At 48.1% G+C, this 27,022-nt stretch overlaps 1 protein-coding gene across 8 annotated transcripts in view; it reads left to right on the top strand.

Annotated features, from left to right (window-relative positions):
- SGMS1 (sphingomyelin synthase 1) overlaps window positions 1-27,022 on the top strand; it is a 287,713-nt gene that overhangs the window by 155,523 nt on the left and 105,168 nt on the right. For 3 of the 8 annotated variants that reach the window (XM_047088742.1, XM_047088740.1, XM_047088741.1), the window contains 3 exons: window positions 13,156-13,236; window positions 13,361-13,536; window positions 15,166-15,246. The exons of 1 other annotated variant lie outside the window; for it this stretch is intronic. The gene's annotated coding sequence lies outside the window, so the exon portion shown is untranslated. Of the gene's footprint in view, window positions 1-10,119; window positions 10,418-13,155; window positions 13,237-13,360; window positions 13,537-14,067; window positions 14,169-15,165; window positions 15,247-27,022 lie in introns of those variants that run through there. 4 more of the 8 variants (XM_047088744.1, XM_047088745.1, XM_047088743.1 and 1 more) reach the window with 4 other exon arrangements.

Here is a 27,022-nt window from a genome sequence, read left to right as displayed (position 1 = left end):
CCACTCTTCTTCCAAAATACATGTTTTGTCGTTTTGGAAAATATATTTTTCATTAGAATATGTTACTTTTTTTTTTTTAATTTTTTTTTTTTCAACGTTTATTTATTTTTGGGACAGAGAGAGACAGAGCATGAACGGGGGAGGGGCAGAGAGAGAGGGAGTCACAGAGTCGGAAACAGGCTCCAGGCTCTGAGCCATCAGCCCAGAGCCCGACGCGGGGCTCGAACTCACAGACCGCGAGATCGTGACCTGGCTGAAGTCGGACGCCTAGCCGACTGCGCCACCCAGGCGCCCCTAGAATATGTTACTTTTGTTGGCATGTAATGGGCTTAGCATTGCTTTTCGATGAATTACTAAATATTTAAAGATTTTCTCAGTTTTCCATCCCAGTAACTATCTATGGATATAAGGCCGCTACACACACGAGCTTTTTGAGCTCCTTAATGGTTTCTAAAAGTGTGAAGAGGTCATGAGATCAAAGCGTTCGAGGACCGCTGACTTAGAGGGGAAATGATAACAGAGGAGACTTGGAGAATTGAACCCAGTGACCCTTTTGGTGCTTGCAGAGATCAGGAAGAGCCCACAAAGGAGAGAGAAAAGGAAGTGCCAGAGGGAAGGGCAGTGGAAGCGAGCTCGGGGTTCTGGGGGCCAAGTAAGGCGCGGGTTTGGAACAGAAGCCAGAGGTCACTTGTGTCGCATGCTGCTGCTAAGCCGTATTAAAGAAGAATGAGAACTGACCGCTGGCGTTGGCCGTGTTGGAGGTCACTATTGATTTTGAAACGGCTAATTCCAGCAGAGGGGACAAGAGTAGGCTCCGGAGAAGGGAAGTGATTTGTATCACAGTTGGGTTCCTCAGGGTGGAAACTGACCTAGACCCTCTCTTCATTTTGAGCCTGGCCTTCAGACTGACCTTGCGTGGGAACCCACCCCAGGCAGACCAGCTGTGTGGCTGGAACAGAGGATGCGGGCACATACCAGACAGAGTTGCCTAATCCCATTTGCAGTGGGTAGGATCTGTTTTTTTTTAAGAGGTATAATACGGGCTGTACCAGTTTCCATTCCCACCAACAGTGTAAGAGGGTTCCCCTTTCTTCACATCCTTGGGGTTTACATAAAAACTTAAAAAAAAAAGGTATATGGGTTGTTTTTCCTTGAGCTAAGAAACGCGGTTATATGGAGTTAGTTACCAAATAAATTTTCCTTTCTTAAAATTATTGTGTTCTTCCAGAGGAATGACAGGATTCTTTGTATTTCTTGTATATTATTGGTCAGTATCAGAATCAGCATTCTGATGGGTATAATGTGGTACTTTGTGGTTTCCTATGATGATAATGATGTTGAAAATTTTGTCATATGCTTCTTGGCCATTCCTGTGTCTTGTTTCATGAGGTAATCGAGTCAGGTCTTTTGCTTTTTTAAAAAGCTGGACCGTGTGACTTTTTTATTCTTAACTTTTTATGCTTTTTAGTTCTTGAATCACAGCTGTTCTTTATATATTTTAGATATGAGTCCTTTGTCAGATATGTGTAGTGTGAGTATTTTCCAGTTGGTGGTTGTCCTTTTATTTTCTTAACTGTGTCTTTCAAAAAGCAGAAGTTTTAATTTTGATGAAGTCCAATTTATTGTTTTGTTTTGTTTTTCTTTTATCCATAGTGCTTTGCCTGCTCCATGGTCACAAAAATACTCTCCTGTTTTCCTGCATTATAGTTTCAGCTTCTATGGTTAGTTCTATGTGAGGTGTAGAGGTAAGGATTCATTCGTCTTTCCATGTGGATATTTATTTGTTTCTGCCCAATTTGTTGAAAAGGCTATTCGTATACCCACCGAATTATTTTGGTATCTTGGTCAAAAAGAATCAGTTGACCATAAATGCATACATCTGTTTTTTTAATGTTTATTTTTGAGAGAGAGAGAGCGCGAGCAAGCAGGGGAGGTGCAGAGAGAGAGGGAGACACAGAATCCGAAGCAGGCTCCAGGCTCCGAGCCATCAGCACAGAGCCCGACGCGGGGCTCGGACTCAGGAACCGTGAGATCATGACCTGAGCCAAAGTCGGACGCTTAACCGACTGGGCCACCCAGGCGCCCCTTTATTTCCTTTATTCTTGAAGGGTTTTTGTTGTGCATAGAATTCATAGAAAAGTTTCTCTCCCCCCACCCTCCCCTAGTTCTTTTAGGATGTTGTTGGCTGTCATTTGGCCTCCTATTTTTAATGAGCTGTGTGCCATCATTCGTATTACTTCTCTGTGTCTTGTCTTCTCTGGTTACATCTACACATCTTCGTTGTTGTTATCTTTGGTTTTCACGACTGGGCGAGGTTTTCTTGTGGTTAACTGAACATCCTACTGTGGTACATTGCTGTTTTCGCTCAGTTCTGAAAGTCTCTGGCCTGTGTGTCTCTACATATATTTTTCCGCCCCATTCTCTAGACTGGCCTTTAACTTGTAAATTAGACCACTTAGAGCTCTTGGAGGCTCTTTGTAAACCCTTGTTTTTCTCTCCTTGCTTCAGCCTGGACGGTTTATATTGATGTAACTTCAAGTTCACCAGTGCCTTTGCATTATTGTGTCCAAGCTGATAATCTGTTCATCTAATCCAGTATTGTTTATTTCAGACATTGTAGTTTTCAGTTCTAGAATTTCCATTGGTTCTTTCATTTTTGTCTTAATCTCTCTTCGGAAACTTTCCATTTCTTTACCCATTCTGTCATTCTCCGTAAATTCTTCAGTATATTTAGCATTGTTATTTTAAAATCCTTGTCTTCTGATTCCATTTTCTGGGTCATGTGTAGGTCTATTTCTGTGGACTGATTGGATTATGGATTTACATCTCCCATTTGTATTCATTTTTAATCATATGGCGGGGCATTGCAGATGCTGTATTGTAAAGACATGAATTCTGTTATGTTCCCCCGAGGAACGTTGAGTTTGTTCAAACAGGCAGTTAAATTATTGGCAAATCAGCTCAAATATTACTTCTTATGCTTTGCTCTCTCTGTTTTGCCTGTACCTCCCAGGAAATGTCTTCTTGCCTTGGGAAGCCATCTTCGTGCCTTAAGCCAGGGTCCTTCCGTGCTTCCAGAGGAGCCCGAGGCCTTTCTCAGGCCCCCGGAGCTGCTAGGCAGCTGTTGGAACTGGTCAGCATCCTACAAATGTTTCAACTGTTGTTTTCCTCAGGATCCTTGGACTCATAGTTCTCAGTTTAGCCAACAAATGTGGAGCTTATTTGCAAATTTGGGACTTCACTCTCCATGGCTTCCTCATTTGGGGGACTTTCTTCCTCAATTTTCTGCCACCCTGGCAGGTCCGTATTCTGACCAACAAAGCTGTGGTTTGCTCTTTGAGTTCCATCTGCTGTGGCCCAGCATGGTTCCACTCTCATGGGATCAGCCGTATAAATATAAATTATCACTGAGTGTGATTCTCTTCCTTGAAGGGCTGTAGATGGTTGACTTTCTGCCTGGTTGTTTTCCACCACCTTCAAAGTTTATTTTATATCCGGCCACTGTTTATAATTGTTATTGGGTGGAGGTCAACTCTGTAATCAGAAAGCCAATCTCCTAAAGAATTTGTTTTGTGTGGTTCATTTCAGTCCTTTATGAAGAAGGGTCAAACCTCTTTCATTTGGAGCTTCAAAATCTCTTCAAGTCATGTCTAATGGATGAAACTGTCGTTACTGGCCTATAGAGCGTTAACTACAAGACAGTATTTATGAGATACTTAGCGTTTATGAAAAGAAATGTACAATATTAAAATATAATCCAAGATGGGAAATGTGGTAATCGGTCTGATTTAGGCATAGGCTGATGTTCGGTTACCACATGAATTGAAATTAAACATACTTAGTATATGTACTTAAAGACTCCAGTGTAAACATCGGAATTAAATTTCAGGTAACTGCGAGGACATTCCTAATGCCTGCCTGCCAATTTCTGACCTATATAAATAACCTTTAAGACAGGACATTGCACTTTTGAAGTTTCTTACCACCCTGAATTCATTTTGGTCACTGAAGTTGGCGAGGTAAGTTTGTGCAGTTCTCAGAGGCCAAGACCAGAGAGAAATTAGGCCAACTTAAAATATATCGTGCTCCAGGAAAAGTAAGAATGTAGTTAGAAGCTGAAATGAACACCTTCAGCATTGGTGTTGGTCCTGTTTTGCTTTTGTGTGGTGTTCACCATGGTAAGATGTATGGGCGTGACGACATTGGTAGGAATGGGTGAACATTTAAGCAGGTCAGAATCAGTTTGTTTGTTTTTTTTTTACTCTATTAGCAATGCCCTATTAAATAATAACAGCATTGCCATGTTTCGCATTTTCTGTCTATATAATATTTCTTTGAAACAGCTTTGAAGAATTGTCTAATCAGATTTTTTGTTTGAGATTACTTAAAAAAACTACAAAAATATGTGGTCATTGTACAAAAAGGAGGAAAACTCTGTTGACCCTTGAACAATGTGGGGGTGGTTAGGGGCACCGACCACCTGCCACCCCAACACGGTTGAAAATCCACGTATAACTTTCATTTCTCCAAAACGTAACTACTGTTGACCGGAAGCCTTACCTGTAACATAAACAGTAGCTTAACATGTATTTTGTATGTTGTATGTATTAAATATACTATATTCTTACAATAAAATAAGCTAGAGAAAAGAGAATGTTACTAGGAAACCCATAAGGAAGAGAAAACACATTTACTGTACTGGACTGTATTTACTGAGAAAGCCCACATGTACGTAGGCCTGTGCAGTTCAGAGGGTCGACTGTACTGATAGGTAAAAGGGAAGTCTATTAAGTTAACCCAGATCCCTCTACCGGGTACAACCACACTGTGGGGCGTACGTCATTTTAGCTACTTTTTCTGTTTTCATTGACACAAATGGCTTATAGTAGATGTATTTTATAATCTGCCTTATTTCCCTCTTAGTTCAGACAGCTCTATATGTGTGCCGCTGTCTGTGTTGTTATACGTGCCGTGTGCACGTATTGAAACAAAAAAGAAATTGTGCAGATGCTCATTTAAAATCCATCCAGGTAAATAGCTTTGAATTTTCCGGGGCCTAGGTTAAGCGACATTTTATCATCACCCGAAACCACATTTGTTTCCGTAACTGATAAGTGTGAGAGAAAACCTCTTTGCAGCTTCTACTTGAACACGCCTAGGAACGGGTTTCCTGCCCGTCCTCTGTTGAACGCAGGGCCACACTGCCTTGTGGCACGTGAACACTGTCCTCTCTCTGGCCTCATCACATGGTACATGGGACAGGCTGGATAAGCTCTAGAGCTGCTCTGCAGAATTGGTGATGACCAGGCGGGTCTCGGGGCAGAGCAGCATCTTGAAACACCAGAGCCTTCTGTTTAGTGCAGCTCTCGTCACCAGCCTCGTGTGTAGGTGTTGAACAAGGCAGCTTTCTGGAGTTCACGGTCGACGAGGGAGGCAGGCGTTGAGCTAGGAAGGAAGTGTCAGCATGCCAAGAGTAGTGAAGAAGTTCAGTGTCAGGGGCGCGCAGGGCAAGTGTCTTGACCTCATCTGGGGTGTTTGAGAAGAGCTTCTTGGAGGAAAAGGTGGTTAGATTGACCCTTGTGTGAAGAACAACAGTTAGGAAGGAAATGGCACAGGAAGTCAGAGTTTTCCAGGTAGGTGAGCTGGCCAAGATGGACGTCGGGATTCATTCGGCTGCCTCTCTTCCCGACAGTTTTCTTCTGTAGTTACTTTGGGAACATTGGGGTGATATTTCCCATAATTGCCCGTATAAAACATGGCATCCGTGTTATTATGTGGTAAGACTGGGCTTACCTGTTCATGAGTCATAATCCACACAATATTTTACGGGTTGGTTCTTTGAATCTTAATAACTTGGGATGAGCTAATGCCGAACACACGCATCCCTCGAGTCTCTTCATCCAGTGGTCAGGCTGAGCGCCCACAGGACCGGTGCTTGTGGGGGTGGCCCCACGTGAGGGGACCGTTACGTCGCCCCAGGATTTTACGGCGGCTGTCGCATTTTGTCTTTGCTTCTTTAGTATCACCTCGGTTTTGTATGGAGGTCAGGTGGCCGTGGAGGCCAGGGGCTGGCAGACAACAGCAGGAAGTCCCAAGTCTGGCCTGACACCTGTTGTTATAAATATGGTTTTATTGGCACGTGGCCACGCCCACTCGCTTGCGTGTTATCGGTGATGCGTTCGCACGGTGATGACAGAGGTGAGTAGTTGCGGAAGATTCTGTGCGCCCTGCACACTCCTCGGGCCTGTATGGAGAACGTTTGCTGGCCACTGGCCTAGGCACGATCCATAATCCAGCGCCCCACAGTTTCTTCATTTTGGTGGGTATTTATTTCTTCTCATGCTGTCCGTAGCCAGCCCGCCGTTTGTCCTTATTGTCCGGTTTTGCTCTTTCTTCTCTCCTTCCTGACCAGTTCCCGCAGGCTGAGCCAGTAACCGCGCGGCTGACATCACATGACCTCATGTCACAGCGCATCAGTGTCCCTCTTTGTTTTCGGCTCTTCTCTGCTTACGTTTTGTCCACTGCTCAGTCTCGGGAGCTCTTCCCTTCATGTCTCGCTTCCTAGAGGCCTCGAGGAGAAAAGGCACAGATTGTGGCTCCACGAAAACTGTCTGGGGCCGAGCCCTCCACTAGAAAGGAGCTTACCTGAGGCACGTCCCTGTGCTTCTCTGAATTCTCTGAACCTCAGGTGGTTTTTCTGGAAATGGGGCATCAGGGTGGTTGGGAGGACGAAGGGACAGAAGTGCTGTTGTGTCTGTGATTCGTCCTTCTCCGTAGAGCTGACCGTGCCGGGTGGCCGGCTTCCTTCCTGTTAGTACCTCTGGGAAAAAGAGAATGCTGGTTTTCAACTTATTGTGGAACAAATGCGGCCTGTTTTTATTTCGAGATTTTGGCTCAGGCAACACCAAGGAAACTATTCTTATTAAATACGGTTTGAATAGGAAAGCACGAAGCTCACGTTATCTGCATTAAAGTACCTCCATCACACACACGCACACAAACCAGTTTTCCTGAATGAAAGCCCTTTGAGTGTATTTTGAAAACCGGAAGCACTGCATTTGGAGAGTACACGCAAGTTCAAGTGATAAGCCAGGGAATTAGAGCCCTTTTTATTCCCGGATGACAGAGCGTGGGGGAAATTTTGTCCCCATCCTTGTCTGCGGTGGAAGTATCGTGCAGCTGATAAAAACTCAGGCTTTGCCAGGCCGGAGGCAGTAGACGCCACCGGCATCCCTCGGCCGTCGTGCATGAATAACGCAGCGACTGACGCCCAGGAATTCTCGGCCACTTAGATTAGGGTGCTCCAGCGGCCAAGGTTGCTTGCGTGCGTTTCACGCATTTGGGAAGGAGATCGTGTTTTTAGATCTAATACAGAGAAGAAAGTAGAGGAATGACCTCGTCTTTCAGATGGCACCTGACGGCGAGGTAGAAGAGTGTTCTAGAAGGATGCACTCTGCAGACATGTTGTTGCACGAGTCGAGTCGCTTACGTGCTCGCATCCCTTTGGGTTTCCTTTTCCATAAAAGAAATATTTACCTTTTTCCTCAAAGATCTTGGCACCACCCATTTGGGCTTTAGAAGTGCCTTGTGTCAGGGTTTGTGAGGATGGACAGATGGGCTGGTGCCTCTGTTTCTCATCGGTCTTCGGACCGGCGGGTGGACCAGTGGTGGTTAGCCCTCCGGAAAGAGGTTTAATTAGAAGTAAAACCCAGCAGGTTTTCTTTCCCTTCTCCCAGGGAAGGTTCCAGATGGAAACCTGAGGCCACAGGGAGTAGGGGGTTCCTGCCAGCCCTCTGCTGAGTGGGTGGTCCCTGAATAACCGTGCCTGCGTTCTCAGTAACTCGGCCTCAGTTTCCTCTTCTGTCAAGCCAGGATAATGATAGCGTCCCCACTCCTCATGCCGTCGTCCGCGTCAGTGTGCGCGTGAAACATTTGGAAGAGGCCCGCGTGCGGTGAGCAGTTTGTTTTAGTTGCAGCAATATTTGTATTAGTAATACTCTGTCCAGGCGCTCACGTGCATTTAAAACATGCAGGTTGGATACCGTCCTGTCCAGGTAACACCCGTAGTGGCTTAAGTCCATGCCGAGGAGACAAGGCTGCCAGCTCCAAGCGAGGAAATGAGCCTTTCGTTCTTCTTGCTTTGTTTTAAACATGTATTTATTCTTGGTCCTGAGGAAAAGATTAGGAAGGAGAATGGTGAACGAATGACCACCGTTTTTTGTTTGTTTGTTTGTTTGTTTGTTTGTTTGTTTTAATTGCTTTTAGGCTGTGGGAAGGGTCCCGTGACGGGAGTTCTGGAGGGCACCGCTTTGCTTTGGTAACGCCCACTGCTGGGGTAGGGGCCGTGTCATCACGCACAAAAGCAAGCTGCTGCTTATTTTAAACACGGAAGTTTCTCGCAGAAAAGAGAACTCCGGTCTGCGTTCCTAACAGCCTCCCACACGTGAGGGGTCCCCCCGTCTGCGGTGTCTGCTGGCTCAGATGAGGTCACTTCTGCCAGAGACACGAGGACACTCGACTTGCTTGGGTCAACGGCTCCCGACGCGCAGCCCGGAGCACAGCGCTCCGCCATCAGAGGGAAGCCCGGAGTGTCCGTGGGATGGGTCCGTGGGACGGGTCCGTGGGCTTCGGGGCGGGGCTGTGTGAGACAGCGGGAGGGACACGCCGGCGCCAGCCGCTCTTCCCCACCTCGTGTGTATTTAAAAAGGAAAAAAGCAGATCATTGGTAAGAAAAGGCAGCCGACTTTCGGGGCATCTCCGTTTCCTCCGAAAACGCCGGGCCTCGCTTTGGGAAATGAAGCGTACGTTTAATACGAACGGGTCCTCGAGGTTGTTTCTTTCTCTTGCCACAGAGCTCGCTGTTTCCAAGTACGAGCTTGATAGCGTTGTGGAAAGGCCTCTCCAGGCTTGTCCCTCACGGAATATCTGATCCCACTGACTTCGCTGTTCCTGGTTGAAGCTGGAGTCGGGTCGACGGGGGGACGAAGGGGCCGGGGAAATAGGAGGTCCGGGTTCCGCGCTTCTGAGTGAGCCTGGACGGGTCGGCCCCTTGGAGTGTTTGGGTCCCGTGTGTCGTCACCTGTCACGGCGAGGCTAGGCCTGGGAGATGAACGAGGATTCCCCGGCTCTGAAACGATGCAGTTGTCCATCCCCCGACCAGTGTCTGCGGGCAGCGAGGGGGCCTGTTGCGGTAAGAGGTCCCTGGCTCAGTGAGTTAGTCTTAGCTACGTGCTCCGCTTGGGAACTCCTCTTGGGTTGCTTTGTAGAAGTTACTGGTACTTGCTCAGGGGACTTGAGGACATTTCTCTTTGGTTCTTAAGGAGCCCCTACTAGCAAGAGTTAGATGGGACTTTGGATGTTTTACTTCTTATGCTGTTCTCAAAACCACTAATACAGAAAGTCTCCAGCTCGTATCTCTGAACATGAGTTTCATAAAGTGCTGAAGTCTGTTCCATCACATTTGAAACACTCTTTCGTTCAAATTGTTCTACGAGGGGTAGGATCCCAGCATAGCGCCTGTGGTGATCAAAATCCTCTTGCCGGGGGCGCCGGGGTGGCTCAGTCGGTGGAGCGTCCGACGTCGGCTCAGGTCATGATCTCGTGGTGGGTTTGAGCCCCGCGTGGGGCCCTGGAGAGCTGACAGCTCAGAGCCTGGAGCCCGCTTCGGATTCTGTGTCTCTGTCTCTCTCTGCCCCTCCCCCGCTCACGCTCTGTCTCTCCCTCTCTCAAAAATAAATACACATTAAAAAGAAATCCTCTTGCTGCTTTAAATGTGCACGTGTTCGGCATGTTCAATAACAGCCTCTGCAGTGCCACCGGGTGACCAGACCACCATTCGTAAGACCGCTGCTTCCTCGGTCAGCGTGTTCCGTTCCATCCTCTGTGTGGCAAGAACAGGCCCAGAGGACATGTGTGGTCAGAGAGGAGTCTCGGGTCTGAGTCAGAGACCGTGGATGGGTAGGCCCCTCTCCCGGGCCCCGGCCCCGGGGCCTCCCTCTTCCTCCCCCCTCCTGTCTCGGAGGCGCCCGTGGTTGCGTCAGCCTCCCTTGCCGACTTCCCTTCCGTATGAGTTACCTGGAGCCGCAGAACACTGTCGCGGCAAACCGGCTTACTCAGCGCACACGCTGTCTCGCGGCGTCTGCGGGTCGGGAGTCCGGGTGTGATTTCGCGGGGGACGGGTTTAGGGCGGCAGTCAAGGCGTCTGCCAGAGCTGCCGTGTCATGTGAGGCTCGACCGGGGAAGGCTCTCCTCGTCCGCTCCCGGGACTGTTGGCGGTCTCTCGTGGGCTCTGGGACCGAGGCCCTGCTCCGTGTTAGCCGTGAGCCGGACGCTGCCCTCGTGTGGCTCTTCCTCAAAGCCAGCGAGGGAGGGAATCTTGCAGCCGAATGGACGAATGGACACTCCAGGCTTCCGGGAGGTAACCGCATGTATCTCGTCGTGTTCGCTTGCTCCGTCCGTCACGAAGAATCTCAGGTCTTACCCTGCTCAGGGGGCGGCTGTGACACAGGCGTGGGTGGTGAGACACAGGGGCCTTGGGGCCGTTGGAGCCGGCCACATTTGAGGCCGCCTGGGTGCGTGGACACCGCCCTGTCTGTGCATTTTCCCTCTTCACCGGGAGCTTGCTTCTCGTCCCTTCCGCCTCCTTTCCTTCCTCCCGCCCGCAGACAGTCCAGCCACCGGGGGCGGCCTTTCCTCCTCCTCTGCTGCAGAGATGCAAGGACGGGGGGCAGGGAGCTGGCCCTGGTGAGCCTCCCGGGACGGCTGGCACTTAGAGCGTGTGGCACATTCCCTAGCAGGCGTTTCTGGGTCATAATGTGCTTTACATCAAGGACCCGAGTGGGGTCCTTTCTGCTTTGGTGTCTCTGGTCACTGCCGTCTCCAAGCACGTGCTGAACCCCAGGGTGAGTTCACGTTCCCGGTGCCGTCCTCCTACGGTCTCTCGCTGTGACCGTGGTTGAGTTTCTCATTTAGAATCGTTAGTGGTTTCCGCCCTCTTACTCTTCGGCTCTGTTAACTGATGTCTGGTATCATCATCTCTTCAGGCGTGTTCGGGGCGTTTCTTGCCTTTCTCGGGCCTGCTCTCGGTCCGTGTCTCGCTGCTCGTCCTCGCCGCGGGGGGGCCGTGTGCTGTCGGGGTGAAGCGGCGGGAGCCAAGCCCGGCCGCCTGGGTTCGAACCCCAGCTCTGCCATTTAGTAGCTGGGCGGTGTCGAGCGTGTGATTCCGTTTTGTTTCTGTGTGCTGGGTGTGAACGTTTCCGGGTTTTCCACCGGCCGACAGACCTCGGTGGGGGCTGCCGCTCTCTCTTTGCTCCCAAGATCTGTATGTGTAACGATCGGAGCGGCCTGCGTGTGACTGCCAGATGAACCGTTTCTTCAAGCCCTCTTCTGGCCTCCTGGCAAGGTGGCTGGAGATACTTGAGCTCACGAGGACACCTCTTGTTTCGGTGACATTGCCCGTCCCTGCTGGCCTCCCCGGGACGAAGATGGTGGACTTCCTCCAGCAGCGGCAGCATCCAACGAGACCTTGGTTGCCGTGGGCTTCACTAAAGCGTTTGCGGGCGCCCTGTCTCGGAGCCCGTGTCGCCGCACTGAGCTGTGGTGCTGCTGCTGGCAGAGTCTCTCGAGGAGGAAAGCGAGGCTTACGGCCATTCAGCAGCACGCCCAGGGGCTTCGTTGCTCTGTGCGTCCGCAAAGCACATGCTCTCGATGACCATAGGACGCTGTCGCCCTGCGAGGAAGCTCGGACCCGTCTTAGCGAACTAGCTCCCTGGGGGAAAAGGGGCGAAGGGTCCGAAACGACACGCCTCGGGGGCACCCGAGCTTTCATCCACTTGCGCGGCCTCGGTGCCCGTGCAGTTGCTGTCCTTGCCCCTGCGGGCCGGAGCCTCCGTGCAAAACAGGAGTCGTTCTCCTCAGACAGATGTTTGCACGGCGGCTGTGGAATCTTCACGTCGTATAAGAAGCAGGATCGAGAAGGGCTGGGCTGTCAACATGCTCAGCCGGGAGTCCCACATCCAGGTTATTCTAAGTGCGGCAGCTAAGTTAATTGCTCGTATTCTGGTGAAACTACCACTGCACTGCGTTCCTTTAAACGCACTTCACCTCAAGCACGTACGACCCCTTCTCCCACCCCGGGACTTAGCACAGCACCTGCTGCCAGATGGGTCGTTCGTTAACGTCAGTAGCGGAAGTCGCTTATTCTTGCGAATAACCACCGGGGTGGTAAAGTACTGACTTGGAGGAGGAATTTCATGCCATGAACCTATTAAAATAGTTTCCATTGAAGTGAGGACAGCAGGTCTTGTGAAAAAAAAAAAAAATCAGCTCTAACCTGTAACAAGACAGATTTTCTTGTGTGCATTGTATGCTGGTTTTGAGGGTAAAAAAAGAGTAATCAACTTATTCCGAGCAGTCAGCGTCACCGGGGTGAGTCCCAAACAGGGTGGTGTAGGCGGGGTCAAGGAGCACTGTTTTTCACATAGAAAGTTCTGTTTAAAAGTTGGTGTTGGGACGCCAGGGGGGCCTAGTCAGTTGAGCGTACGACTCTTGATTTCAGCTCACGTCATGATCTCGCGGTTCGTGCGTTCGAGCCCCGTCCCGGATTCTGCGCTGACATCGAGAAACCTGCTGGGGATTCTCTCTCTCTCTCCCTCTCTCTCTGCCCCTCCCCCTCTCATGCTCACATGCTCTCTCTCTCTCTCTGTCAAAATAAATAAATAAACTAAACAAAAAAGTTGGTGTTGCCTCTCTTGTTGGTCTTTTTCTTTTTTCTGGAAAACACAGCTGACAGATCCATACTGTTGTTGGTGAGGCCGGAATGTGAAGCTAGCCTTGGTGACAGGCTGCCTGCCATCCTCGGTGCGGCTTTTCTTTCCCGCAGATGCCTGCCGAGTACTTGGCATTGCATTGCACACCAGAAGGATTAGCACCGGTGGAAATGATTCATTCCCTCTTTCAAGAATTTAGCATCAAGAAAAGAAACGCGGTGCCGATATGAGGAATGCTCACAAATGCACAGCGAGGGCTTTCTATGTGCACATGAGTGAAGGCTGTCCCCTAAGGTTTTTATTTGACACTCCTTTCAGAGCAGCTTCGGAAAGTTTGATGTTCTTGTCCAAAGTCTGATTTGAACCTCTCTCCAAAATGTTCACATAGGGAAGGAGTCTGGATTTGAAGGGGTCTAAGCCATCATTGCAGTTGGAGCCGTGAATTTAACAGGCTACCGTACTTGCATTAGTAAGTAAACACGATCGTTGCCGTCATGTCGTGGGGACATAGGCTCTGATGGGCACTGAATATGCGTTATCTCTATTCTGTGTAACTTCCGACCACACTATGTGTCGTTATCCCTGTCTCGCAGGCCTGGAAACTGAGGCTTGGAAGGATTCGGTAGCCCGGCAGAGAGCACCCTGCGGGTGCACATCAGGAGTGGCGTTCAAGCCTGTTGGTCAAGCCCGTATCCGACCCTTCTCCACTGTCCGTGGTTTTGAGATTCTTCCGTGCCAAGCGACCAGCATACAGAGCTCTTGCTAGCCGGTAAGCCTGGCACTCCGTCCTCTCAGTGCTGGGTGTAATCTCTAAGACCTTGACTCTCCAGTCCTTCCCTGCTGGGCAGATTTCTTTGTTACTAGGAGGCTCTCTGGATTTATGCGGCATTTGGTCCGTTCTCTCCTTTCTTTATGCCCCCCCCTTAGTCTCACACACACATGCGCACACACACACCCACGCACGTGCACACGGACACCCTTCCGGTTTGGAGAACTTGAGGCTTCCGTCTATTCCATAACCGAGACGACAGTGTCTCTCATGGCGCCTCAGCGCGTGGAGCCATTTCATAATTAGCGTGCATCTCTTCTCCCTGAATGACAACACTGAGGCCTCAGAGAAACAGGTTCCCGTTTTGTACATCTTGTCCACTTAAAGCTATACATTCTTCGTGTAAAATAAGCAATAGTTGCATTCTGCCTGGGGCTCCCCTGTGAAGGGAAACAAAGCAGAACTTCCTGTCCCTTTTAGGGACGTAGACCCTAAAGTGTTACGAAATTTAAAAATTGAAAGTAAAGCATTGTTCTGAATGCCTTGCTCTTGGAAGAAGGAAGGCACTTTGTTGAGGATGTGACATGCTCCGTGACTTACGTGAATCTCCAATATTTGAATTGTACGCATGGGTAAGTTAGCAAATCTGATCCTTGAGTGGTGGGTGTCCCGGGTCCTGGGCCAATACCCTTGTCGGATCAAAGCATGCTTGGCTCGGCAGATTTTATCCTTCCTCTAATTGAATGTTCTCAACCACACAGTATACTAGGGGGCATTTGACCCTCTTTCAGAAAAGTAGAAATCGGGGCTGGGAAGAGATGAATGGACTTCCCCAAGGTCACGTGGCCAGGAAGCGGTGGGACCTGGAGCCACGGTGTCAACCGTGTGGTGTCCTGTTGAGGGTGGGGGCCTGGATCCCCTCGTGATTGATCTTTCCTGTTCTGTAAATTGTAGACAATTGGAGAAATAGAGCCAGGATCCAAATGGGAATCAACACAGATGGTCGCTTAATTACTGGTAAAGCAGGGTTGAAGCCTCGCAGGCTTCAATTACCTCCTTCTCTGAAACTGAAACAGAGTTCAACTCCAGCAGCCTTGACCCAGTCCTCCAGCTGCTGCTGGAGAGAAGCCGGCCGCCGTTGCTGCTGTCCTTGTGGAGGGCCGGAGGGAGCTCCTTGCTGCCCCGCCCAGTGCAGCGGCTGAGCGCTGAGCCAGGGTTTCCTGGGATCCCCCCAGACACATTCGTCTCTCACTGTGAGAATGTGCCAGGAGGGGTGGGGCCGGGAGGGAGACGACTCTGATATGCTTCCTCCCAGGCAACAGACTAAAAGTTCTTCCCCAGAACGTACGGGAGGGCATTTTAGGGGTTCACTTCCCCAAACCCCAGCAGTAGAAATACTGCTCTTTAAATTTTTTGTTTTCCCTTGGGGTTACGTTTGTCTCTCTCTCTCTCTCTCTCTCTCTCTCTCTATGTTGTTATTGTCTCCTTCCTTTTTGATTTTGAGGGCAAAGGAAGAGATGGCTATTTTTCTCCATGTTTTGGTCACGGAGAACAGAAAAAGAACACAGAAACCCAGAAATGGGTCTTTCTGAGACATGTACCTCATCAGATCCTTTCTCCTCACGACAGGTGATGGAAATGTACTGGCATGATGGGAGAAGCTGGTAACTTATAGGAAGCCAAGATGACAAGAATTTTCTTAAATAATCAGTAAGTAAAATTTTGTTGGCCCCTTGGAAGTCTTCCGATTACCCGGTGAATGTTCCACAAGAGACTATGGCAAAAGCATAGCACAATCAAATGACTGAAAAGTCTGAAAGAGAAAATGTTTAAAAAAGAAATACCCAAACACTTCAAAAAACTCATGCTCACATTTGAGCGATTATTCTTTCTGGTAAGCGTGTCATTTTAGGTCGGGAACAGCGGTTGGGGAGATAGAGCCTAAGTATTTAAGGGATTAAGGGAAGATTCCTTTTATATTAACCTCTTCTCAATAAGCTCTTCTCAAATACAGATATTCATGTTCCCCTCGGTTCCATGGGCCCCATTTCTTACCAACTTTTGGTGGGTACGTTTTGGAGGTTAATATGAAGAAACTTGAACTTGGCAACTGTGAATAAAATAGAGCTCCTTGTCTGCACCGTCTTGGTGCATCTCCTCTTATACACATCTGTGGCATTAATGGTTGCTGGTTATCTGACAGTTAAATGTGTTTGATTTTGGTTTCGTTATAATGATGATAATGTCAGTGCACGGGGTTGCCTAGTGAAAAGGTTGTGTATTTCTGAGTCACACAGTCGGAGGCCTGACTCTTGCTGTTGTGCTGTTTAGTGGTTACTCAGCCCCTCGAGCTCAGTTGACTCATCAGTGTGTTGGATTTGATAATCCCACTCATAAAGCAAAAGGCTGCGGGCAGTACTTTGTGCTATGACTAGGACATTATAGGGCCACCGTAAAAGTACAGCTAACCGTTGAGCAACACGGCTTTGAATCACCCGGGTCCACTTGTCCACAGTTTTTTTTTTTTTTTTTCTTTTCTTTTACAGTACAGTACTTGAATAAACGGGTTTTCTCTTCCTTAGGATTTTCTCCATAACATTTCCTCCAGCTTGCTTTGCTGTAAAAATACAGTATATAGTACACATAACATACAAGATGTGTGTTAATTGAGTGTGTTATCAGTAAAGCCTCAGTCAGCAGTGGGCTGCGAGTGGTTAACGTTTCTGGAGAGTCAAAAGTGATACATGGGGCTCTGACTGTGCGGGAAGTTGGCATCCCTGACCCAGGGCTGTTCAAGGGTCTGCCGGAATCGCTTTTGTTCCCTATATTTGTATCACGGCTTCCAGATGATAAGCCCATATTGTGAGTCCAGTTGGCCAGCTCAACTTCCTGCTCCTGTCGGGCAGCCGTGGGTTAGTACTGGACGTATCGATAATCGACACGCGGGCAGATGTTAGGACTTGGCCCAGCCGGGAGGGAGGACGGGAGGAGGCGGAGATTTCTGTGGCGTAAATACTCCCCCACGTGTGGGAGGACCAGGAAGTGTGGCTGGGCAGGAACACCCCAGCCCGCACTTTGCTACCGGCCACGTACCGCAGTGCCCAGAACACCCTGAGCGTAGCCCCCCGTGACGAGTTCTGACCACTTGTTGCCTCTGCCTGTAGTCTCGTTTATTTGAGTTGTATGTTTGTAGAATCCGAGTTCTAGCGATGGCTGTGTTTCCCCACGGGCTTGCCAAAAACCCTGAGAGCGTGACCGTCTGCCCTCGGCGGACCGGTGTGAACAGCACCACGGGCGGCACGTTTCCTGTGAAGCTGTGTTTCAGCCACAGTTCTTCAGGTGCCTGTCTCAGCTCCGGTGGTAAGGGTTTGATTTGGTGGATAAAAGCATGGTTTGCTTTGGAACCTCAAGGCCGTCCTGCGCCCATGCCTTCTGGGGTTGAAGACCAGTCCTGAGACGGGTTTCGAACGTCCACCTCTGTTCTTAGGCGTGTGACTGGAGTCCTCCGGGCGCGGCCTCGGCTTCGTAACTGGCGCGGGACCCCTCATCTCTTCTGGCTGCGCGGTGACCGTGCTTGTGGTTGAGTCAGTCTCGAGTCTCTTCTGTCCCTTTGCTGTGCTCCCCTGAGTCCGCCTCTCATCGGGGACGAGCAGGCGGGGGTCCTCCTCACTCACGGTGGCACGTAGGTTTGCTTTGGTTCAGAAAGGAAGCTTTAACGAAAGTGAGTTGTCTGCAGAGGGAGAGAAACAAAACGAGACGGTATCTGGGCGGTTTCAGGTTCCCACAGGCTTGATGAAAATCTTGGGGAGGAGAATGGAGGGCCGAACGGAAACTGGACCAGATTGCTCAGAGTTTCTTCCAGAAGCAGTTTGTTTAGTGTTCTAGCTCGCCCTTGAGAAGGAAACAGTTGGAGCCTGAGATTGCTAAGGAACAGCTAAGATTGTGGTGGTTGTTTTTTTTAAATCTCACCCACCTAGCTCTCAAAACACATTCTTCGTTGAACCTTAAAAAAAAAAAAATGCCTTGCATATTTCAAAACATTCGTTTCTGTCGGTTCCCTGAAACAGATTTACGTAATCTTAAAACACTTAGTTCTCTTATTTCCTCCTAAAACAATAGATATTTATAGTTCCTACTGAGTCAAGGACGGGCTTGGATTATTGCTAAAGTAATTCTTGTCCATTTCAAGCAGAAACTGATGGATAGAAATTGGAGACCTTTGCCTCTGGATAAGAAATATTAACCCACGTCATGGGGCACCCGAGCGGCTCAGCCGGTTAAGCGTCTGACTTGGGCTCAGGTCATGATCTCACAGTTCATGAATTCGAGCCCCATGTCAGGCTCTATGCTGACAGCTCAGAGCCTGGAGCCTGCTTCAGATTCTCTCTCTGTCCTTCCCTCTCCCGCCTCCCCCCCCCCCCAATTTGTGCGTGCTCTCTCTCTCTCTCTCTCTCTCAAAAGTAAATAAACATTAAAATTGGTTTAAAAAAGGAAATATTGCCCCATGTCTCAAGTTGAATAAGGGTGTCTTTGGTGGCTGTGAAAGCAGACATGGGAAAAATGACCAACAGACAAACCTCACCGTGCAGAAAATATTCTGATTTATAATTTCTTCCCCCAGAATGGACCCGATGCTATTTCTGGACATCCCCAGTGTAGATGAGTGTTTGATGAGGGAGCTGTTAGGTGTGTGGTCTTCAGATGTGTAAATGGTACAGCCTTGCGTAATGTCCAGTCACCACACTCAGAAGTTTGCTCGGTACTTAGGACTTGTGGGTTATGGGAGTGGATTCCAGTACAAATAAGACGGCTCGTTCCACGTCAAAACCGATCAAGTGCAAACATAGAAAGCTGTGATTTCAAAACAAATGCAGTCAGTGTCATTAGAGGTATATTAACTACTCTGGAAACTCAACAGGAGAGAGAAGTTACCTGTGTGGCAGGAATGATGAGGCCAGGGAGAGTTTTAGGAGCAGATGACATCTGAAGTGGGTGTTTTGTGAGTAATGCCTTTTTCTGGTTTTCTTAAGTTTATTTACTTTTGAGAGAGAGAGAGAGATCGCATGTGCATGCACTGGGGACAGGGGGCAGAGAGAGAGTGGGAGAGAGAATCCGAAGCAGGCTCTACATCGTCAGTGCAGAGGCCAACATGGGGCTCGAACTCACGAACTGTGAGATCATGACCTGAGCCCAACAAGAGTCCACGCCTAATGGACTGAGCCACCCAGACACCCCGTGAGTAATGCCTTTTACTTAAAATACCTATTTTAAAAATTCTAAAAGTTAACCAGTGCTAATTGGAAAGAACTTTTAAAATGTGAAAATTATTCAGACTGGAAAAATTCATCGATCTCATCACTGCCTAGAGACACCATCAGTAACATTGTTTTTTTTGCTTTGTTTTGTTTTGTTTCGGTATTCTGCCATACTCTTTCTGAGCCTGGATTAGATTCATCCTTTTTTCCTTCCTAAAACAGATTATTTGTTTTAAATATCATTTTAACACCTGAGTTGATTGACAGTGTGCTGAAAGCATGCCACCGTTAATAAACACACCCTTACGTCGTGTTTGTTGTTGTCATACGGCACTTCACGTGTTATGTGGTCTGTGATGCGTATACCCAGTCCCCCAGTGGTGGGTATTTTGGTCGTGCTCAACTTTCCATTCTGGTAAAGCTGGCTGTGACGGACCTCTTTGAGCATGCGTTGTGGTGCACTTGCCCAGTTACACGCGCAGGAACTTGGAACAGAGTTGGGCAGTGCTTAGCGCGGTAGCTGGAAGGAGCAGTGTGAGGCAGAGGTGGGGGAGGAAGGTGTCATTCTGGGGCAAGGCAAGTGGATCCGCATGTTGAGAGAGACGGGGCCTTCCAGGTCACACCCTTGTCCTTTACTCTTGTCTGTTGGGAGCCATATTGGAATCTAGCTCCTACTTCCAATGAACATTCTGAGTGTCTTCAGTTTTCCTTAATTTCCCTTATTGTGGGAAGAATTAACTAGTTAATTGTTATGGATAACGGGTAATTAGATATTAGTTATAGATGATAGATAATTAATAGTTCTTCTTTCCAAAACTTCTGGAGAGCCTTAAGCAACCGGCCAGTCGGGGAGTGAACAAGTAATGGAGATTAGGAAGAGATTGTATGTGTGTATGTGTATGTGTGTGCATGAGAGTGTGTGTGAGTGTATGTGTGTGTTTGTGTATATGTCTGTGTGTGAGTGTGTTTTTGTGTGTATGTTTGTGTGTGTGTGTGTGTGCATGAGAGTGTGTGTGAGTGTATGTGTGGGTTTGTGTATATGTCTGTGTGTGTGTGTTTTTGTGTGTATGTTTGTGTGTGTGAGTGTGTGTGTGTGCGTGAGAGTGTGTGTGTGTTTGTGTATATGTGTGTGTGTGTGTGTTTGTGTGTATGTTTGTGTGTGTGTGTGTGTGTGCACGTGTAGAAAAAACTGAGAGCAGAGGAGCCGGCAGGTTTGAAAAGCAAAGGAAACATCATTAATACGTGTGCTTTATACACTTTTTAACTAACTGAGTAAAAATTTAAAGATGCTTTGGGAAAGATACAGATTAGGAGAGAAGTATCATAATTTAATAATAATACTATCTTATATTTACTAGGTGCTTTTATGCGCTTGTGTGTTTTACTTGTTTTTTTAAGTTCATGTATTTATTTTGAGAGAGTGCACGTGGGGAGGGGCAGAGAGGGGGAGAGAATCCCAAGGGGGCTCCTTGTCGCCAGCGCAAAACCCTGGCGTGGGGCTCAAACCCACGAAACCTCAAGATCATGACCTGAGCCGAAACCACGAGTCAGACACTTAATCGACTGAGCACTCCGGTGCCCCTGCTTGTGTTTTAAATGCACGGTTTTACTGAAGCACGTCTCAAACCCCTTCTCAGGGAGAGTGCAGGATTCCCCCCATTTTGCAGGTAAAACAGAGGCCTCAGAGGCTGGCTTGGGGGGGGCATCCCCGGACTTGATGTTGGAGCTGAGGGCTTGGGGCGGGAGGGTCGTGAGGCCCTAGTAAGACGATCCCTGACAGGTGACATGGAGGGACAGCTTCTTTCGTCATCACCAATGGGAAGAAAGCACTTCCTGAGCCATTTTCCCTTCCGTTCCTGGGAGATTGTGTTACTGCTATTGCCAGAGCTTTCCGGCCACCTTCCTTCCCTTTGGGAGGGGGGAGGGGGGAGGGTTCCGCTTTCCCACCCCAGGGGGGGTTGAGCCCCGTGGCCAATCTTGGCCGGAGGACTTATTTTGGCCGAAAAAGTGTGACTAGTGATGACACATGCCATTTCCCAGCAGCAGAGGAGGCCTGCCGCGTCGCTCCTGTCCCTGCCACGAGGCCCGCACGTCCCAGGGAGGGGTGCTCCTTCCCCCTCCGTCCCGGGGAGGAGCACATGGGTAGCCACAGCTCAGTTCCAAGGAACAAAACAGGAGCCAGAAATTAGACAGAGACAGCCTTTCTCTGTCGTTGGTGCTCTGTGATGCCGCAGCGTAATTTAGCCCGAACCGATGCGTTCCCGCTGTCGTATTGCAGTCTGTCCCCTGCACTGTCGAGGTGAACCTTCATCACACGTTACCCCTTCAGCAAGGCATTTAACTAGGTATTTGGGGCGGCCCCCCTTGCCCCTCATTTCCTTCTTCAGACACTTGTCGGACATATCCCGGGTCAAGGGCTGGACGTCCAGTCCCGGCCCCCAGCCTCAGGAATCTTCGAACTGGGCGCCGCGTATCCGGAAGTGGTAAAACAAGGCAGGCGGCTGGGTCCTAGAGACAGTGTCACGTGGTCACTGGCGGGCCGTGCTCGGAGGTGAACCCGCTCTGTTGCCATCCTCATGACACCCTTGGAGTGGCTTTGCTCTCCGCCACCTAAGCTCATCTTCCCCCTTCTCTCCTCCTCCTCAACCCGTGTTTACTGCACTGTGTAGTTTGTGCCGAATGCTAGATTTCCTTACTCCCCACTTGCATTTGTGCTGAAACCATTTGTACCAGCTCATCCACTAGATTAGTGTCTGTGTCCTTTCTTTTGACACGTGTTGCAAGCGGCTTAACATCACACAGGACATTATCTTAAATTTTTCCTCGTCGTATAAATTGCTTAACATTTAATTAATTTATTACAACAAAATTAAACTCTCAGTAAATTATTGACTGTTTTTGTTGATTTTTTTCTCCCCTTGAAGTTACTGATTCTTTTTTCCGTGACGTGTTAAGGCTCTGCGTGGACTTCGTAAATACCTTACCTCCGTTCGGGACAATTCGGAGTTGAACTGTCTTATTTCAGATCCTGTGTCTGACAGTCTGACAGGTGTTCAGGAGATCTGACTTGACTTCACGTTCCTAGCGACTAGGTGTGGCTTCGGACCGTGGAGAGAAACCGAAAGTTCCTACAGGTCTGTCCAACCAGTAGTTTTCCAGGCTAAGACAGTGCATGATTTGGCCACTCCCTTCCTCTCTGATTGAATTCAGCTACTTTCTGTCTTGTTACTTCTGACCACCTCTCCACTTTGACTTCAAAAGGCACATGGTTAATTTATTATTCAAGTCCCATCTTGGACCAACGGCTTTCAAACTTTTTTTGTCCAATATACGCAGAAGAAAAGGTCATCAAGTCGGACAGAAGGAATACTCAGGGAACTGCTGCGATTTATTGGTAATGGTGTGCTTTTAAGTTTGGGTGGTAGGTTCATGACTGTTGACTTTAATGTCATTTTTCCTGACAAATAATGTTGAATGTATTTTCTTGTATGTATTAGATACTATCTAACCAAAAACTTTTTTCAAACGTAGAACACAGTTCATGTTGTTAAATGCACCCATTGCGTTTATATTGGCATAACTGTGACGTTAGTTATTTTAACAACTTTAATTTTCTTGTAAAACATCTTAGATGGGCATTTTAATAGGGAGTGCCCTCTGTTTTCAACAGAGCAAAATAATTTTGTTTTGAAGACACTATTTATTGACCTTTGATTTCCCGATGATCTTCATGTAAATATAAGAATCAGTATAGTTGAGGGCTCACCCAGAGAAATATTTTCTTTTGTTCTAACACAGAGAAGTATCCTCTGTTGGGAAGGATATCGAAAGTTAATGTCTGGTTATCGAAAGGGACTGGCCACTAGTCCCTTCGTTTTTTTGCAAGAGAATCTAAATATTTACGGAGTCTGAAACGTTAGCTCTCCGTCCCCTCAACTGTAAGCCCACGCCTGTTTGTCAGCTATGGAGATCAGACATGACAGCCCCAGCTTGGGGGTCAAACATACGTGGCTTTTTTTTTTTTTTTTTTATTAAAAATTTTTTTTTTTCAACGTTTATTTATTTTTGGGACAGAGCGAGACAGAGCATGAATGGGGGAGGGGCAGAGAGAGAGGGAGACACAGAATCGGAAACAGGCTCCAGGCTCCGAGCCATCAGCCCAGAGCCCGACGCGGGGCTCGAACTCACGGACCGCGAGATCGTGACCTGGCTGAAGTCGGACGCTTAACCGACTGCGCCACCCAAGCGCCCCAAACATACGTGGCTTTGAAGCCAGCTCTGACTCATCTTAGCCGTTGGCCTTGGGCATCAAAACCTTCTTGACGCCCAGTTTCCTTGTGGGCTCAGTACGGCTGTTAACACCTGCCTTGCTGTGTTGTGTGCACTTTAAATGGGAAGTAACATCTGTACAGTAGGAGCCGCTGTCATGACTGGATGCTCAGCACATGGATTAAGTTGCGCGTATTGTTCTTGTTCCGGGTGGAATTTCAAGTACATTTTCCTGTAGGAACAGTGTCAAGACTGAGGCTTGAGTACAGTATCAGAAACATTATTAACACTGTACTTGGATCCTTCATAAGTTAAATAGGCTTTTAAAGACTGGCCAGAGGAGCCAATGTCTACATTTTATCTCTAGGGAAATGCATTTCAGGTACCACCTAAGGGTTCATTGACTCCAGAGCTCACAAGTGAACTTTCAGAATGTAGTTTATTACCAGGTTGAGGACCGACTGTTTAGATAACCTCTTGCTCAGACATAAAATGGAATGTCTTGACAGGTGGTGGTGTTTTTTTGGGCAGACAGATGAGCCCTCCTTTCTACTCCTGAGAAGGAAACTCACCTTCTGGAGAACCTACAACTCTTCCTGCTGAGCCGACGATGTAGTTCCAGCGTAGACCGGCCAAAATTGGGACCTTGACCACTGGGTGGGCGTGTTTTTCCTGAGAATCTTAAAAATTCCAACTATGGGATAATCCCTGTTAGGGGCAGAGCTGGGAGGTAAGTGGAAAAAGGCAGGTTTCAGGAAGGGAGAATGGAACCGCCTGTAGGAGCAGAGATGCCATTTTGCCCTGCTGGAGCCATTTCGCGTACGTCCTCAGGCCCAGCTGCCCTGTGGCTTTCCTGTTGCTGGGCTACTCGGAGTCCACACAGTGTACCTCGCTCTTCCCCATGACGCTCCGCGTGCCATTTCTGTTACCTGCAAGTTAAAGGGCGCTGACTGACTTACGGGGTTGTTTAGACTTGGAATACTGAAGAAGTTGTGTCTTTGCCATGGCAATTATAATAAATATAACTACATAGTAGGACAGCTGATTGAGGACATACCTTTTTGAGAACAATGGTGGTGTTGATTCCCAGTTCATAAAAGCAGAAATGTATTAGCAAAATCAAAGGGTGCTAGTGACTGTGTGTGTGTGTGTGTGTGTGTGTGTGTGTGTGTGAGAGAGAGAGAGAGAGAGAGAGAGAGAGAGAGAGAGAGAGAGAGAGAGAGAATGACTCTTAGAACACACTGATGATCACCAGAAGGGAGGTGGGGGGAGATGGATGAAAAAGGCGATGGGGATTAAGGAGTGCGCTTGTTGTGATAAATACCCGATGATTAAAATAAAAACTTTGTAAAAAAGAGAGAAAGAGGATTAACGACTCTTGACCAGAGTTTGCTCTAACGCACGCATCTTATGACGTGTAGATTTTAAACCAAATAAACACAGAAATTCACGTGATGATTCTAGCAGTTGGGAGTTGCCTCGAAGCACGGCCCTTTGCTACCACTTACAGTTGCGAGCACCTGCAGGTGACCCAGTGGAGGCTCGTGGCTGCACCGTGTACATTGCGAGAGATGTTTGTCTTTAAGGAGCAATTGGTACTTTGGCAAGGTTGGCAGATGTGTGTACGTGTGTTCCTTTCCAGCAACGGAAGGTGAAATGACTTAGTGCCTCTGTTTCCTTCAGTGGGCCAGTGCTGGAGGAACTGAGACTTTATGTGATGACACTCTTTTGTAAACTGTACTTCCCTTTAGGAAGCATCCGGTTCGCTCTCTCTCGGCAGTGGCGCTCTGTATCGTTGGGGCATGTCATAAAGAGCAGAGAAACGCGCCTGCCACTTGAGGTCTGCTTGCCAACTGGTCTGAACAGCCATCAATGGTTGCTTACTCTCGAGGGGGCAGCAGTCAGAAGGAAAGTTTTCCTTTCTCCTTTGCGGCCGTTGTAGAACTGAAACACCATGTATCTCAATGACAGCTGTTTCTTCAGAATCTGTTACGTCCTGGTCTTTGAAACACGATCTCTTCCTCCGATGGACTTTTGTCATCTGGGGGGAGAGAAAGGTCAGGGGTCTCAGGAAGAAGGAAGATGCCACAGTTCTGGAAGTCCATTTCGGGATGGAGTTATAAAGAATAAGGTCGGTAGGCATTTGGAGGAAAGGAGAGTTGTCTAAGGCTTGACCCCGTGAGGAGGGTTCCAGGAAATGGAAGTGTCTAGAAGGTGACAACTAGTATGAAGGGCGAGTTGGAGGTCTTCAGCCCCGGAGCCTGTATGTACTGTGCCTGCTGCTTCGAGGGAACAAGGAGACCAGTTGGGTTATTTGACTGAGGGTTTTCAAGGTGGAAGATGGCTGTTAGACAGTTGGAGGCCAGCTTTGGAACGACTGACACCGTGGCCTGGGCCCCGTGGGCTCATGGTCACTTTTTCTGAACTGTGCAATGATAGTCTGTACTTTGCATAATAATTTTAGGGAAAAAAGACCTCCTAGAAACAGTTATCCTTTTTCTACGGTGAGAACATTCCAACAGCATTGGCAACTGTGTCCTCATTCCCCAAGCATAAAGGTCACTGTAACCGTCTTTTAAGTGCCTTGAGTTATGGTTGCAGGTGAACATATTTTTAAGCTTTGCTTCCTAGACAGAGCACCCAGGCTATGAATTTTAAGTTTGACTGGATCGTAGGCAACAGAAGCAAACTTAATTGTCTCTCTCTTTCCTGTACGGCTACTTTCCCTTCCTCTTTCATGTACTTCACTGTATCTGTGTATGTCTACACACACGGACAATTGCATTTTCGAGACTGTAGGTGTTGTTTACGGAGTTGCTCGCTTACCTGTAGGTTGTGTGTGTGTGTGTGTGTGTGTGTGTGTGTGTGTGTGTGTATCCTTCTGATATAAAAGAGCTATTCATGGTGTAACAGCCAACATATTATCAGTTTGGCCAGTATAACTGGTTATAATAGTTTTGTAAACAGAAAATCACTGTGCTTAAAAATACGTATTAATGTGCGTGACTGTTTGAGGAAGGTTGCCTATAAAGCAAATATTTTCCTTTTGATCTCTGCTATAAAACCAGGTTGTTTAATTGGTAGAGAGAGGGAAGGTTTATGGCATGGTGGCATGCTGGACTTTCACATTTATCAGGTGCTGGCGATGATGCATTAGGAGCACAGAGGGAGGGACCTGGCCGCTGGAACAGCACTCAAGGGACACCCAGCCTTGGTGACCTGGCATAGGGGAATGAGTGCATGAGCTGGGAATGGGGGAAACGGTACAGATATGTGAAGCCCACATAGGAGGCCCTCATCATACCTGTTGATACTGAATTCTCTGGAAAGGGGCAGGGCTCAGATGACTCCAGAATTTCACTTAAAGCATCCAGGATGATAAGATTACTTTTATGTGAGAGTCAACAGAGATTTTCAGCTTCATCATCTAGACTGGGCGAATGTATGCCTGTTACTAAGCATCAGTGTGAGGTCACAGGCTTACCTTGCACCTGCCCTTTTTGACCATAACGTTGGTCTGTCAGGTGGAGGAATTCTTAGAGACCTTAAGAGAGATGATGAAGCAGTTTGCTTAGGGCTGGCTTCCTGGTCACTCATGGGCAGAGCTGGGATTAGAGCTGCAGCTCTGGGTTCCTGGTGCCCTGTTCTTTCACTCTTGCATGCTGGTTTGCAGAAAATCCCAGTTTAGAAAGGGCCTTTGATCTCACTCTAGATCTCATCTTTGCTGATGAGTATTTTGAAGAAATTTTGGCCTATAGAATGACTGGTTCTGAACAAATATGCGAAAGTTAAACTTAGGAGATCTTCTCCAAAGCCAAGAAGATTTACTTTGTAGCTTAAAAAAAAATTCTTACTCGGCTAAAACTCTACTCCCACTAACCATCAACTCCTTTCTTTACTGGTCCACAGAACCTGGTGGTTCTGGAGGCTTCTGTGATTTGCCAATTCCCAGTTACCTAAAG

The sequence above is a fragment of the Lynx rufus genome, unplaced genomic scaffold (genome assembly GCF_022079265.1).
Source record: "Lynx rufus isolate CCGP_SWC_20201006 ecotype Redwood Valley unplaced genomic scaffold, mLynRuf1.p SCAF_25, whole genome shotgun sequence".
NCBI lineage: Eukaryota > Metazoa > Chordata > Mammalia > Carnivora > Felidae > Lynx > Lynx rufus.
The sequence above is the reverse complement of the archived record's forward strand: the minus strand, read 5'-3'. Positions and strand labels throughout refer to the sequence as shown.